At 43.1% G+C, this 15665-nt stretch overlaps 1 protein-coding gene across 5 annotated transcripts in view; it reads left to right on the forward strand.

Annotated features, from left to right (window-relative positions):
* The window catches only part of KMT2A (lysine methyltransferase 2A), a 3231120-nt gene that overhangs the window by 1875623 nt on the left and 1339832 nt on the right, over positions 1–15665 (forward strand). The gene's annotated exons all lie outside the window — the stretch shown is intronic.

Below are 15665 nucleotides of genomic sequence, written 5' to 3' on the forward strand. Positions count from 1 at the left end.
ACACACTTAGAGGATTATAGTTCTGCCAAAGTGTGATCCTTTGTCTTTAGGCTTAACAGATCTCCCCTAATGACTGATCTCTGTTGATGGGTATTTTTTTCTTTTTAAGCTTTTTGTAAAAATTTTTCTTTTTTTGCTGATCCTTGAATGTATTTTTGGAGGTATGTGCTTAATATGAAGTTACAAACTTGTTTGTGTGCAGTACTGAATTAATGTATGGAATTGTTTCAAACTGTGGCATCGCATTTATAGTCAACATTTTTTAAAGGCGCTGAATAAATATGGTTATGTTGGCTTATCTGGATGGTACTTTGAAGGAAGCTCCTGTTTTATCAGGCTTCAAAGGGGAAAATGATTCTTGCTAATCTTTTCTGTGTTCTTCAGCTGAGGCATTTAAGACAGCATATTAAAACAGTGCCAACATTTCAGAGAGACCTTTCTTTCCTTTTCTTAATCATTTTGTCCCTGCTGACTGCAGATCTGCATCCACCAAACCCTGTCATTTGTAATCGGTCCACTATTTGTACTCTTTCCTCTGCAGAGAATGAGTGGAACCATCATTTAGGGAGCCATCAGGGTTGATTCATGATTATATCAGCAGTCTTAACATTCCTGACGTGCACTGCTGGTACTGGGAAAGGAGACATGCTGTAGACTGACTGCAAAGGATGGCCCCCTCTCATTTCTGCATGGGGGTGTACCTTTCAAGCAGCGCTGCCTTTACTCTGAAAGTACAGGAGGTTTTTATCAAGTTGCACCTGTGCAGTGTGTTCAAGGGCATCTGAACGCCATCCTTGGGAGGGGTGAGAAAGCCGTACCATTTTGTCCCCCCCCCCCCCCCCCGCCACCTGGTTTCTCCATTGCTGGAGTTGCTGTTCACACCACTAAGATGTGGAATTGAGAGGCATTAAACAAGGAGACCATGTGGGTTTAAGAAAGTGACTGTGAAAGACGTGGCCTATTATTTCAGTTGATGTTCCAGGCAAGATAACTTGTCTGGTGTTCAGGCTCAGTGCCTCTATTCTAATGCCACTTGAGCGGGCTTTCAGTCCTGCAGTAGCACAGAACCTCTTCCTTTACTGAGGAAAGACATGCTGTTGTCCTGTTCATTTCTGTGACCAATGACAAATGTAGCAGCTTCTTTCCCTGATAACTCCACTGGAGGAATGACCCAAGAATGTTCTAGTCCACAAGTGGCCCCCAGGTGTCCTGTATTCCATCTCTCTCTTTCCACTAATTCTCAAATTCAGTAATAAAGTCTCTCAGTACAGTACCAAATTAATTTTGATATCTGTTTTTGGTATCGGTATGTTTGGCTCCCTTTTATATCCTCATATTTTGGAGAAAACTCTGCATTTGATGACTTGCAAAACTCCTTGAATCTGAGCTGTCCTGCATGCCTTTCACAGACCTTTATTCCTTTTAACTACACAGTATCTCTACTTCAGTGATGACCCAGGGACACATCATACCCTGCTTGTCTGATCAAAAGCATCACGTCTGCCCAGAAGCCTGCTGCAAAGAAGACCTAACAGGACAGGTACCATCATTTTATGGTGTATGTGACTGCAGAGCTGCTAGATCCAATTTTTACCCTCATTTCTGTTAATTTCAGATTACCTAACTCACAGTTAAGCTTGGGTCTTTGCTTCAGTTCCATTTTAAAGTGATTTAGTTGACGTATCTAATTTCCATGGAAGAGTACAGGAGAAATCCTAGAAGGGTTAGCAAGACCTTTTTTAAAGGAATTTTTCAACTTTGAGTTCCTTCAGAGATCACATCCCGCATGGGATTTTGAACATCATGGTTTAAAAAAAAAAAATTGAACCAGTGAACACTAAGTTGCTGTCGCAGAAGACTGTCTTTTTGGTTGTCATTACTTTAGCTGAATGTTTGAGATTCACGCAGTTTTAGAGCCTCCTTACTTTGTTTTCCATAATAAAAAGTAGTAGCAACTCTGGGAAAAAACGGTTGGAGTTGACTGTATCAGTCCAAATAATGTACGAAGCCAAGCACAAAACGGAGCCAAAAATCAAGGTATAAAACACATTAACGTCTTTTATTCCAATAGTACGTTTTCGTCCTTCCCAACAGAATGACTTCATCAGATGTGACATAGAACAATCCCAAACACGTATTTATATCCTGTTTACATTAATTGTTTAATTAAAACCATCATTTATTCAAATGAACTTGTTTAAAATCAACCTATCTAGTGTCTGCACTCATGAATAATTCATCAACTATATACAAAATGCTTTTTTAGCAAAAAGCATTCTAACTAATAATGCCCTACCACATAAATGTGTTACAACCAACTTAGAGTTATAATACATCCTTATGAGAATGATTTTGGAGAAGAAATAGAGAGTTTTTAAAACATGAAATAAGTTTAAAAGTGAAATATGTAACGTAAAAATAATAAATATAAATATAAAATATTTACTTATAAAAATTTTCTTATGTACATATATGTTTCTAAAAATATGTTTATACTTTAAATTTGATTCCTTAGATGTCATACCTTTATAATTTAGCAGATCTTAATTTAAGTAGTGGCATAATGGAGATGAAATCATTAAGGCCAGGGTGGTTATTGGCATCTAAAGTTAGTTGCCACCAAAGTTCTCAAAATTCAATTCTTTCTTCCCATGGCCCTCCTCTACCATCTATTTTAACCTGTTCTAACACTACAAAGAGGAATTTAGCTTCGGGACATGTATTCAAGTGTTTGTAAAGTGCACTAGTGTCCTTTTTAATAGAAATATCGTAATAATGTTCGTAAATCCTTCTTTTTAGCTTTCTCTCTGTTTTACCTACATAGAAGGATTTACACACTGTGCACCAAGCTAAATAAACCAGTCCTTTGGAATCACAATTATAATATTCATTACTACCTAGCCACTTATTCCTACTTTCTAGGTAGAATTTATCTACGTTCATAATGTATTGGCATTGATTACACCTACCGCATTTGTAGGTGCCAAACTTGTTTCTATTGGATTTAGTTGGTTTGTTTTCCAAGAGCAGTCTTAGATTCCTGGAATTTTTATAAGTTATCTTTTGTGGACCTCTAGGTATTTTTTCTATATCTGTAATGGAAGTGAAACGTTCCCATTCTTTTAAAAACCTATTCTTTATTATATTGTTAATTCCGTTATACTCTAATACTAAAGTTTTCTCGAAACTAGAAGTATTGTTTTCCTTTTGTGTAAGGCTTATTCTTTCTAAATGGGTAGTATTCACTATAGGTTTAAATCTGTCAATTCTACCCTTCACTACTTCTTCTCTTATCTCCCTAACAAATTTAGTGGGGTATCCCCTTTCTAGGAACATAGATTCTAACAAGTTACACTCCTCCTCAAAATCTTCCTTTCTGCTAGTCATATGATTTCATCTCCATTATGCCACTACTTAAATTAAGATCTGCTAAATTATAAAGGTATGACATCTAAGGAATCAAATTTAAAGTATAAACATATTTTTAGAAACATATATGTACATAAGAAAATTTTTATAAGTAAATATTTTATATTTATATTTATTATTTTTACGTTACATATTTCACTTTTAAACTTATTTCATGTTTAAAAACTCTCTATTTCTTCTCCAAAATCATTCTCATAAGGATGTATTATAACTCTAAGTTGGTTGTAACACATTTATGTGGTAGGGCATTATTAGTTAGAATGATTTTTGCTAAAAAAGCATTTTGTATATAGTTGATGAATTATTCATGAGTGCAGACACTAGATAGGTTGATTTTAAACAAGTTCATTTGAATAAATGATGGTTTTAATTAAACAATTAATGTAAACAGGATATAAATACGTGTTTGGGATTGTTCTATGTCACATCTGATGAAGTCATTCTGTTGGGAAGGACGAAAACGTACTATTGGAATAAAAGACGTTAATGTGTTTTATACCTTGATTTTTGGCTCCGTTTTGTGCTTGGCTTCGTACATTATTTGGACTGATACAGTCAACTCCAACCGTTTTTTCCCAGAGTTGCTACTACTTTTTATTGGTTTTATTACTGGGAGTTGCCTTTGCTTCCTTTCTTTGTTTTCCATAATGTTATTGCATCAATTGTGATGTAATCCTTTTTTAATTCCAGACTTTCTCTCATGCCACTGAGGGAAGCCATCTTTGTTGATCTTGGACGAAGATGCCAGGGAATGTACTCTTGCTTAGCCAGGTGGCTGTGCCCATCCCTGGTGAACCTTTTGCTGGCAATACTTGATCTGTTTTCTCTAACTTCAAAAAGAGGCAGAAAACTAGACAGCTTAGAAAATGTTTTTTTACAACTGTAATTTCTAGATCCCTCCCCCATCCCGTTGCTGTCAGTATTTAAAGATGTTTGTCTTAGGTTCATAGGTTGGTACTAGGCTATCGGCCCTAGGGCCTATACAAGCCTAGCCATAACATTTCCCTGGATATTTCTTCCCACAATATTTACTTCTCTGGATCCTTGTCTAGCAGGGAGATGGACCTGATCCCCGGGGTGAATTTCCTATCTCCTATCCCATCATCAAGGTTCCTTTTGAAGAGGGCTATGGAGGCGCTCTGCTTGACATGTATGGGCAGTCTATTCCAGAGTATGGAGAGTCTCTGGGTCAGGAACCTATCCCTCCAGCATGTTTTGTTCATTGTGATGACAAGGTTTAGATCCCTGGAGCTTGTGGCTCTGAGGGATTGGGATTTCTTTAAGTGGAGTATGTCCAACAGCTCAGGGTTTGACATGGCCTTGTATGTTAAGCAGAGATTGCCTCTGAGTAGACGATATGCCACAGAGTATAGCTGGAGTTTTTTTAGGCAGTCAGCATATGGCATCTGCTTTAGGCCTGTCATTATTTTAGTGAGGTATTTCTGTGGCCTTTCCAGCTGTTGCAGATGTCTTGTGAGGTACATACCAAACGGGGCATTATACTCTATAATGGATCTAATGAGGGATGAGTGCAGTGGGACAATGACCTCCTTTTTTCTGGATGAAAAGCCCTTAGTGATGAGGTGTGCCACATAGCAGGATTTCCTGACTGTTGTGGCAATGTGGTTATCGAAAGTGAGACCACTGTCCATGTGTCCCTAAGTCTGTCATCACACTTTCGATGTTTAGTGTACTGCCACCTATGTGGTAATTCATAGGTACATGTTTTTTTCCAAAGTGGATAACTATACATTTCTTGGCATTAAGCTTGAGCCCATGGCTCTGGCACCAGGCATCTGTTTCTGTAAGGCCCTTTTGTAGAGTATACACATAATTTGGGGATTCAATAATGGCTCCCAGTTTGCAGTCATCTGCAAACTTTGTTAGCCAGAGTCCCTTAGTGTTAGCCTGTACGTCAGAGAAGTAGATGCCAAACAAGAGTGGTCCCAGGACTGAACCCTGAGGTACTCCACTTGTCTGGAGATGGATTTGGAGTTGGCTACTTTTACAGTCTAGGTTCTGTCAGTAAGCCAGTTGGCAACCCATCGAGTGACGTAGGGATTTATGCCCAGCTTAGTAAGTTTATCTATGATTCCAGAGTGGGGGATGGTATCGAAGGCCTTGGCGAGGTCCAGATAGGCTGTGTGGACCACCTTACCCTCGTCCACAGCTCTGGAGACTGATTCGAAGAAGCCAGTCAGATTCAGGAGACAAGATCGGCCCTTCACAAACCCAAACTGGGTAGGGTCCAGTGTCTGAAGGTTGCCAATGTCTTTGTTTATAAGTTCCATGATAATGCATTCCATGCCCTTGCAGATCAGACCTGTCAGACTGATGGGACAGTAGTTCCCGGGATCCAAAGTGGATCCCCCCCTTGTGGAGTGGGATAACTGTAGCTGTGCACCACTCAGTGGGCAAGAAGCCTGAGGTGAGGCTATGATTAAACATGACACTTAGGTGAGGTGCCAGTTCATTTTGTAGTTCATGTAGTACACAGCCTTGGATGTCATCTGTTCCCATGGATGCTGTATTCTTAGCTTTGGAGAGTGCGGTTTCTACCTGTTCGGCCGTGATTACCGGAATTTGGCAATCTTTTGGTATTGAGATGGGCCCTTTAGGGGGTGAGAGGGGGGTGAAGTTGGCACTAAATCGATCTGCCAGGATATTGGCAATATCCTTGGGATCAGTATATTTAATGCCATTCTATTGTAGCTCAGAGCAGATCTGAGCATTGCCATTTAGGTTCTTGACATAACTATAGAATGCCTTGTGGTTGTCTTTGGAATCTTTGGCAATTTTATTTTCGTAACTAGCTTTTGAGGATTTTATGAGGGATCTTAGCTTCTTACTGAGGCTGATGAGGGAGTTTTTTGCATCCTGGGATTTTCCTCTTTTCTGCAACAGTTTCTTACTTCTGTTGTATAGTTTGTTTATAGCAGGGGACCATCAGATTGGCTTCCTTTTTTTGGAGAAGAGCATCTTGGTTCTATTTGGGATGACACGATTCATGCATGAGTGGATGTGCTTGTACAGTGCCTTAGTGTAGGATTCTGCAGTCGAACTTTCAGATCCCGTCTGCATGGGTGTCATGAAGTTTGTCACTTCTGACTTCAGTAGCATGAAGTTGGCTTTGGAGAAGTTTTTTAAGGAGGTTTCCTTACTGGGGGGTGGGGGTGGGATGTGGATGTCAAGGGTGATTTGCTTATGGTCAGACCTGACCAATGAGGGGGTGACCACTGGTGTGGAGCATCCATCTCCCATGTTGGTAATGACCAGGTCTAGGATATTGGAGCCCCTGGTGGGACAATGGATTAGTTGATCCAGGGCGTTGGAATTTATGAATTCCAAGAACCATTGGGAAAAGGAGTTGGTACCCGAGTAGTTTTCCCATTAATGGCAGGGTAGTTGAAATCACCCAGTATTAGGGTGTTTGGTTGTGTCTTAATATTTTCCAGTATGTTTAGAAAGGTGTAGTGAGAATGTTGGGGCATGGTGGGGGATCTGTAGCAAGCTACAATTTGGATTGCAGTCTTACCTAGTGTTAGTTGCACCTGGAGAATTTCAGATGCATTGTGTTGGGCAACTAGCCTGGAGGTGTGAATATCCTTGGTGAATTTGGACACTCCTCCACCTTTAGTGTTTCGGTCTTGGTTTTGTGGCCGAAAAGTGTGGTAAGAGTTGTAGCCTGGTATTGCAGGGGTGGTCTCTGGAGCCTTGAACCAGGTCTCAGTTACTGCACAGATATCGATGCCTGTGGTTCCCCTGATAGCTAACCTGCTTGCTTCTACGAAAGCAGATAGAAGGTGGAAAGTACCTCAGTCTTTCAAGTTTTTATACTGTAATCCCAGACCTGACCAGCCGCTTCAGCTTTAATTAATCCAGCTGATGCCAAACATTTTGTTCCGAAATTGTCTTTTGTATGACTCAGTGGATGGGTATTTGAATTGATCTGAACTAATCTCTGCACTTTTTTTCCCAAGCTGTTATATCCAGGGCTCAGGCTCCCCTACCCATAATTCCCTCTTTGTCCCTACAAATGTCAGATCTCTTATGCCAGCTGTCAGGGCAAGACTTGATCTGCGAGGGCTCAGCACTTGCAGTAAAGTAAGAGGATGTTTCCTCATATCTTTTATTGAATAAGTTCCTCGGTGCTTGTCTACTGTTCCTCTACCTGTTACTAGGTAATTTGTTACTTTTTCAACTTTTTCCAAATTGTTTGTGAGCATCCTTTAGCCCTTTCTCCCATGTCTTTAAAAAAAAAAAAAAAGTCTGGTTCTTTCGGTTAGTATTAGCAAGTAATTACAGACAATACCACAGTGTTTTGTGGTACATAAGCATGCAAAGGGGGACCAGATCTTACACCCCTAGCCTGACTAGCCTAGACTAGAAGGGGACAAGGTTTCTACTCAAGACTTTTTCTGGTACCCAGAAAAGACATTTCCTGACGTCCTATTCTTCACCTGTCTATCCTAAACACATTTTTGGTAATCCCAAAATTCAAGATGCTAACTCTTCGTCAGCTGCTTCCTATGCTACACAAAGATGCCTGGTTGGCAACACTGGATTTAAAGGAAGCCTACCTGCACATCCCAATAGGGGAATCTTGCATAAGATACCTACTCTTCAAAGCAGGCTACATGCACTATCAGTTCTCTGCACTGCCCTTTGGCTTATCTACTGTGCCCAGGGTATTCACCAAGTGCCTAGCTCCAGTCATTGCATTTTGCAGGCAAAGAAATATTCAAATATACCCAAACCTGGATGATTGTCTAATTCAGGCAGAAAGCCAGGGCATACTATTAAATCATCTGGCATTTGTAAAGAAATTGCTAACTTCTCTGGGGTACACCATAAACGAAAGTAAATCACATCTTGTACCCTGCCAACAAATTGTATTCCTGTGAGCAAGCTTGACTACAACTTCCCAGATGGCCTACCTCACGCCAGAGAAACAAGTTCATTTGACAGCCTACTTCAAACTACTGGCCACAAAGACCCAGCTATCTACAAGGAAAATACTGCAAGCCCTGGGGTTCATGTTCTCTTGCATTCTACTAATTCCATATGCAAGACTGCATATGAGGAGACTACAATGGTATCTAAAAAGCCTATGGTGTCAACATTCTCAGGATCTAGAATCAATGAATTCCTATCATACCTTGCCTATGGTTAGAGTTCCTTTGGTGGGCAGAGGCCTGCCACCAAAACAAGGGACTGCCATTCACTCTACCCCCTGTCACCCAAACCCTAACAACAGATGCATCAGACTGTGCATGGGGGGGCTCACTTGGCAGGGAAGTGCATTCAGGGCAAATGGAACCCAAGTCAAATGCACCTGCATATCAATCAAAAAGAAATGTTAGCTGTACAGAATGCTCTGACAGCCTTCAAGGACCACATTCTTCCAGGACAATTATTGGTAAAGATGGACAACACCACTGTTTTGTGGTACATAAACAAGCAGGGAGGAACCCACTCATACCCTCTCTGCAGACTAACCATGGCTGTGTGGAGCATAGCCTTGAGCTACCAAGTGCACCTACATGCTCAATTCCTGCCAGGAAAGCTAAACACACTGGCAGACGACCTAAGCAGAAATCTCATGGACCCACACAAGTGGAAACTGGAACCAACGATATTCAACATGTTGAGAAACAAATGGGGGAGCCCAGAGATGGATCTGTTTGCCTCCCCCCCCCCCAGAACTACCAATTGGACAAATTCTGCACAAGAACTCCCCACAAACAAGCTTGGAAAGTGGATGCCCTGTCCTTCACCTGGAAAAACCTATCAGTGTATGCCTTTCCCCCTCTGCCCCTCCTCTCCAGGGTACTACTAAAGATCAAACAGGATAAACCAAGGACAATACTGATTGCACCAGACTGGCCACACCAACACTGGTGCCCCCTCTTGTGCAGCGTGTCACTGCTGGCACCATGGCACGTGCCTCAGACCCCTGCCCTGCTGTCCCAGCAGGAGGGCCAGATTCTGCACCCACAGCTTCAAACCCTGAACCTGGCAGCCTGGCTAATTACCTGATGTCTCCATTACTATCCCTCAGTATGCAAGTGATGGATGTCATTCTGGAGGCAAGGGGGCCTAGTACTAGAAAATCCTATGCTGAAAAATGGAAAATATTCTGTTCCTGAAGCCAAACTCAAGGGGATGGGCACAGCAGCACCCAATTTACCTCAGTTTCTTCAATATTTAACTGAGATGCTTCACAAGGGCCTTTCCTTTTTTTTCCATCAAAATTCATGCCTCAGCCATTTCAGCTCATTGCAATACAGAACCACCCCTCTTCTCTCATCCACTGCTGAAGCAGTTCCTCAGAGGGGCCAAAAACTTAAGACCACCCAGGAGAGCCCCTACTCCAGCCTAGGACCTTAACTTTGTATTGGAAAAGCTCACTCTACCTCCCTTTGAGCCAGCTGCAAATGCAGAGTTGAAATTCCTTTCTTGGAAAACAGCCTTCCTTCTAACCATCACTTCAGCAAGAAGGGTGTCTGAATTACAGGCCCTCATGGCAATGGAGCCTTTCATCATCTTTCATGCAGACAGGGTGTCCCTCAGGACCAATCCCTCCTTCATGCCCAAGGTGGTATCCAGTGTGGCCCTTAATCAGTCTGTTCATTTGCCAACCTTCTTTTCTAATCCACAGAACAAAGGGGAATGAATACTGCACTCCTTAGACGTGCACAGACAACTTTGATTTTACTTGGACAGGACTAAACTTATCAGGAAATCTGAACAGCTGCTGGTTGCATTTACTGTAGGGGCAGAGGGGAAGGCCATTTCAAAGTAAACCATTTCTAAGTGGATAGGCCACTGCATTAATTTCTGCTATAAGCACCATGGAAAATCTACCCCACAGGGGATAAGACCACATTCAACCAGGGCTGTATCTACCTCTACAGCCTTTCTCAGAGGTGACCCTACCAGGGACATCCTAGAAGCTGCTACCTGGAGTTCTGCACATACCTTCACCAAGCATTACCACTTTCCAATTTTTTCTAAATCCAGAGTTGGCTTTGCCACTGCAGTCTTGCAGGGTCTTATAGCTGGTCCTAATGCTATCTAATTACCTCCTCCCATCCTTAGCTTTGGGAATCTACCCAAATGTGATGACTGCAACAGTGAAACATGAACATAGTACAGTTGTGTACACTTAACATAAATGTAGATGTTAGAGTGTATTCACTGTTGCAGTCCCGGTTACCCTCCCTCCAGCCCCCTGACTTCTATTGACTATATCTCTATTCTTGTTTACTATGCTTAAAGCTTTTTGGTGTATTTGCTTTTTTGTTGGAGGTGTAACTTTGTGTATAATTGCTTCCCATTATGGGGGCACCTGACATCTGGGGCAAGAAAAACTGATGTAATGGCATCGGTTGCATGCTTTATACCCCTGCCTACCTGACGTCATGGAAGATGAGACTGCAACCGATGCAGGACCCAAGACTTTTAATAATCAGGCCGACTGAGGGCAACTGCAAGCAGATAACCCAAACGTGATGACTGCAACAGTGAATACACTCGAACATCTACATTAATGGTAAGTGTACAAAACTGTGCTTCCCTGGTAACCCCCCCTCGAATCTACCTCTGGGAAAGGGAGAAAAGATGCGGTCTCTGAGGTTCTTCTTGACTCCTTTGAGACCAGACAAGACTTAGACCAGAAGGGCTCAACCTTTGTAGATGACCCTTCCTTGTCTCACTTTCAGGAGTGTGAAGCAGAGAAAACCTTACCTTTGGCCTCCCCTCCTGAGGACATATCCTTGGAGAACTTCTACATTGAGAAGAATGAGATTATCCACTACCCAAGAAGAGTCTGGGAATTCCTTCACCTCCCAGAGTTGAAACCCCCTGGCTGTACCCTCAGTTTTAGAAGCTGTTGATGTGTTTCTAGAATCCTCTTTGCGACCTGACTCTCTTTCCCCTGCACCCAGCAAATGACACTTTCTACAGGTTTATGGCTTCACATAAGCACCTTTTCAATAACCCTTCAGCAGATCCACAAATATTTGGTCCAGGACTCCAGGGTTCCAGAACCAGCACAAGAATCCCCTACCCATTAATGTACAAGAGTAGAGCCCTTGAAAAATTTGGCAAGAAAGTTACACACTTCTGCCAAATGAGGGCATTGAGCTGCCATTTCCATTTAGTAAAACACCAAGAGTTATTGCTGGATCAGATGAATCAAAAACTTTTGACCATTGAAAATAAGGCTTTATCTCAAGAATTAATGGACATTTACAGCTCCACTTCGCAAGTGATCAACCATTCCTTGTACTGTGGGTTTGATGCTTTGAAGGCTGCCAGCAGGGCCACAGACACTGGATCTGTCATTAGGAGGCACACATGGCTAGGAAATCAAGACTTCCCAGAGCATGTAAAGTCCAAAATTTTGGACACTCCCTTGGATAAGGAGCCACTCTTTGGCTCACAATGAGTAGCTGTCCTCAGAGGTTGAGGACAGAGGTAAATCAAGGCAGGCAACCAAATCCCTTGTGCAGGTGCAGCCTCCATGTTTCGGCAGAAACTACCTCACCAAGCTCTGCACTTTTTCTTCCCGACCCAGGCTAAGAGGCCACACAGCACCAGGGACTCGGCCTAGAGTACTCCTCTACCCCCATCACCAGGGACTTCCTCTAACCAGGTCCTTGGGAGGGAGCAGTCGTGATCCTTTCATAGCATTTTCCTACCCCCACCCCCAAAAGAGAGTGAGTGTCACTTTTCAAACAATCTGGCCCTTTCTCTTTTTTAGTCTTAGGACTTCTGTTTGCCCTTTGCAGGGGTTTTGATCTTTACCTCTCTCAAGGTATGCATTACTCTAAGGGTTTCTTTGGGACCCTAGTCCTCTAAATGCATTTCTGGCTAGTTCCCAATAGGAGATCTAGTTGAGGGTTAATGGGCCTCTAGCTAACTACAATACTTTAGTCCCCCCTTCCCCCAGGTAGTAACATAGCACTTAGCCACTAGCGTGGCACTACTCAGCTCAGACATGGTTACAAACAGACCTTAGTTGCTTCATAGCACCCCCAAGATTGGAACTTGTTATAATGGTTAAGGTTTTGCTTCACCTGCACAAGGTCATAGTTGTATTCTCACCTTGGGGAAACGGAATTGGAGGGCATAGATTGGCCTGTTAAGAAAGCTGGCCTACTAATCAGCTAGGTTCCTGGTATCTGAAGCTCACTCTCAAACTAAATTTGGTTCTAGGGTGGCTCCGCTTTGGACCCCAACCTTCTTGCTCCTGGCAAGGTACCCCCCCCCCCCAAACAACAGTTCAGAACATTGCAGCTAGGCCAGGTATGTGACATAAATCCTTGCAGCTTGGGAGGTAGAATTGATGGATACAAACTGTTCATGAGAAGATCTTACTTCATGGCTGAGGGGAAAAATAAGTGACCCCAGCAGGAAGCAGATTGTGCACTACAGCAGAAGTAGAGCACACTTTGTGTAATGGAGTCGGGGAGATGTAACCTCATCTTCTACAAATTAAGTCTTCCTACAGGCAAGGAATTTCTCTCAACTCTGGTCAGCTTAGCCTTTTCTTAGCCACTTCCATCTCCCTGCCCCCAAAGCTGCAGTGCACATGAGACTTCTGAAGCATCTTCACAAGGGAGGAGGCCAACAGCCAAAATGTCCTGTCAGAAAAGGCTTGCATCTGCCCTGTAAGGCACTCATGTGTGGCACACCTAGAAAGTTCCTCTAACCTCAAGCCTTCCCCTCAGCTAACAGCAATTTTCAAACTGTAATCCTTCAAGGACTACTTCAGCTCCCTTCTTACAACTGTTACTAACAAACAAAGTAACTAAGCTCTTGGACAGTAGCAGCTTTGATCAGCTCAGAGGGCTTCTCTTGCACCCAAAACAGAACTCAAACTCCAAGGGGGCTTATATCATAAAGACAAAATGTCAAAAGAGCGAACGCTGTTACATCGACCCAAAATAATCGAAGCTGCAGCACCTCAAACAGCCACAACAAGAAATCGCTGGGCCTTTGGCGTTTCCCCCACTGTAGTGCGATCTCGGAGTTGGTATATTTAAGTAGGGGAGTATGGGGGTTATAGCGCCCCACTTTATTTTGTGTTTAGATTTTTTTTTTTGTTGTTGGCCCAGCGATTTTCTTCCCTTGGGGAAAAAAAATCACTGTTGTGGCCGTTCGAGGTTTTGCAGCTTTTATTTGTGGTCGATGTAAGAGTGTTTGCTCTTTTGATGTTTTGTTGTTATGATGTAGACCCACTCAAAGGTGCTGTTCATGCTCACAGAAACTGGTGCACTCATATATGGCACAAAACCATCCCTACCCTCACCATCAAGCTATGGGGATAGATTTGCTGTCCCCCAGGTAACTCTTAGGGATGGCACTGGTGGGGTCAGTTCATCCAGAGGGTGCCCTACCAACAAGTAGACAAATCAGAAGCTTGTAGGCACCCTCAAGTGACAGTTGCTTGGGAGATTCCTCTCATCGTGGTCGAGGGATGGGAACCCCACAGATGGAACTCCTCACCACTAGAGAAAACATGCAGTCAAGCTACAGACACCTTACTTGTTTAGGCTTTCATAACAATGCCCTCTTTCCCAAGAATACCCAGAAATCACAAAACTGCTGGACTTTATAGCACCAATTGATCGATCCTACTCTGGTACTTTCTTCTCCTTAGCCTTCCCGCTGTCCCTCTCCCTATACATTTATTGCATACTTCTTACTCTAGCTATTAGCTGGAAGGTTGCTTTCTCAAGGGGAAGGGGGGTAACTGTCTCTGTAACTTCAGATGCTACTGTACTAACTCAGAGACAGAATCAGGGCACCCAAGTATGATCCTGATAACACTTCCCCTCCTTCCCTACTTCTGTGCATTAGCTTGTGCAAAACATCTTGGGAAAAGCCAGGTGGCCTATTTCCAGAAAAGCCTGGACAACATTACAAGAAGGCTTTTCGTACCGGGGATGCAAAGTTCTATCTGGACTCCAGCAGGGCCAAAATCTCTGTTTTTACTGGTCCTGGTCTTATATCCTCTTTATGTAGGCTTTTCACATCCTTCCTGCAAAGCTCAGGTTTCAGCTATTTCAGCCAGTACTCTCACACTCACCTACCTTCGTGCACCCTGTAGTAAGGCCTTCCACTTCTGGCCCCCCAGGTGAACTCCCAACACCATCTTCATACTTAAACCTTTTCTTAGAAAACATGTAATCTTCTGTCATGGAATCCTGTGTGCTTGTTTCCTATCTTTCCAGTTGGGGAATCTGTGATTCTCTAAGCTCTCAGTCCTGATCTTGCCATCAACCCATGCTGGTGACTGATGCCTCCTTTTTTCTAGCCAAGTGCCTACTTTTCTTCTCTCCAAATACCCAGGTTGTAAGGAAGGGGAGCCTACCTTGCTCAAAGCTTCCATAGGTGGGTACCCTAGTACATGGCCCCTATAAAAACTCGTCAGATTTTTCTGGCCATTGAAATTTTAGCAGTGCTTCCCTGTAGGGAGAGGAACCTTTATCTTGGAGGCCATTTCCAGAAGGATCTCTCATCTCCCTCTCTCTTTCCCGGTACACTCTTTTCAGTCATCAGGGAAGGATATCTCCTATCTCTAAGGACTCTTGCAATTGGGACAGCTGGGGCCTCTACTACTACTATTCAAGGCATTCCTAACAAGAGGAAGAGGAGCCTGACATCTGATCATCTGTACCCTTCAACACCAGACAACTACAGCAGCTCAATTTTTAATAATAATTCCCTTCATACCTCCCTTTCTCTTTCTACTTTATCACCTCCTCTCTTTTAAACTTTGGGAATCTTCCCACAAGTCAGGACTGCAACGGTGAAATGCAAAGAAGATAGTACAGTTGTGTACACTTACCATAAATATAGATGTTCGTTTGTACTCACTGCTGCAGTTTATCTTTCCCTTCCTCCTTCCCTCCATAGCCTTCAGGGGTCCCACATTTACACTCCTACCTGCCGAGGAATCCTTGCCCTATGCATCTGGTGTTGGCCTGCTGTTCCATGTGCCATGGACACTTACTCTCCACTCCCTCTTGCCTAGGGATTCTTACCCTGTCCATCTAACCTTGACCTGCGACTCCTGTTAGAGAGGCTCCAAACTACTAGGGGCAAGAAAACAACTGAGGTAATGACGTAGGTGGATTCCACTTATAGCCCAGCATACTGATGTCAGTCAAGTGCGTCTGCCAGTCGTCATAGTAGGAGGAAAGACTTGCGTGGTAGTCGGGCCA

The sequence above is a fragment of the Protopterus annectens genome, chromosome 8.part0 (assembly GCF_019279795.1).
Source record: "Protopterus annectens isolate FY-2018-M chromosome 8.part0, PAN1.0, whole genome shotgun sequence".
Classification (NCBI taxonomy): Eukaryota; Metazoa; Chordata; order Ceratodontiformes; family Protopteridae; genus Protopterus; species Protopterus annectens.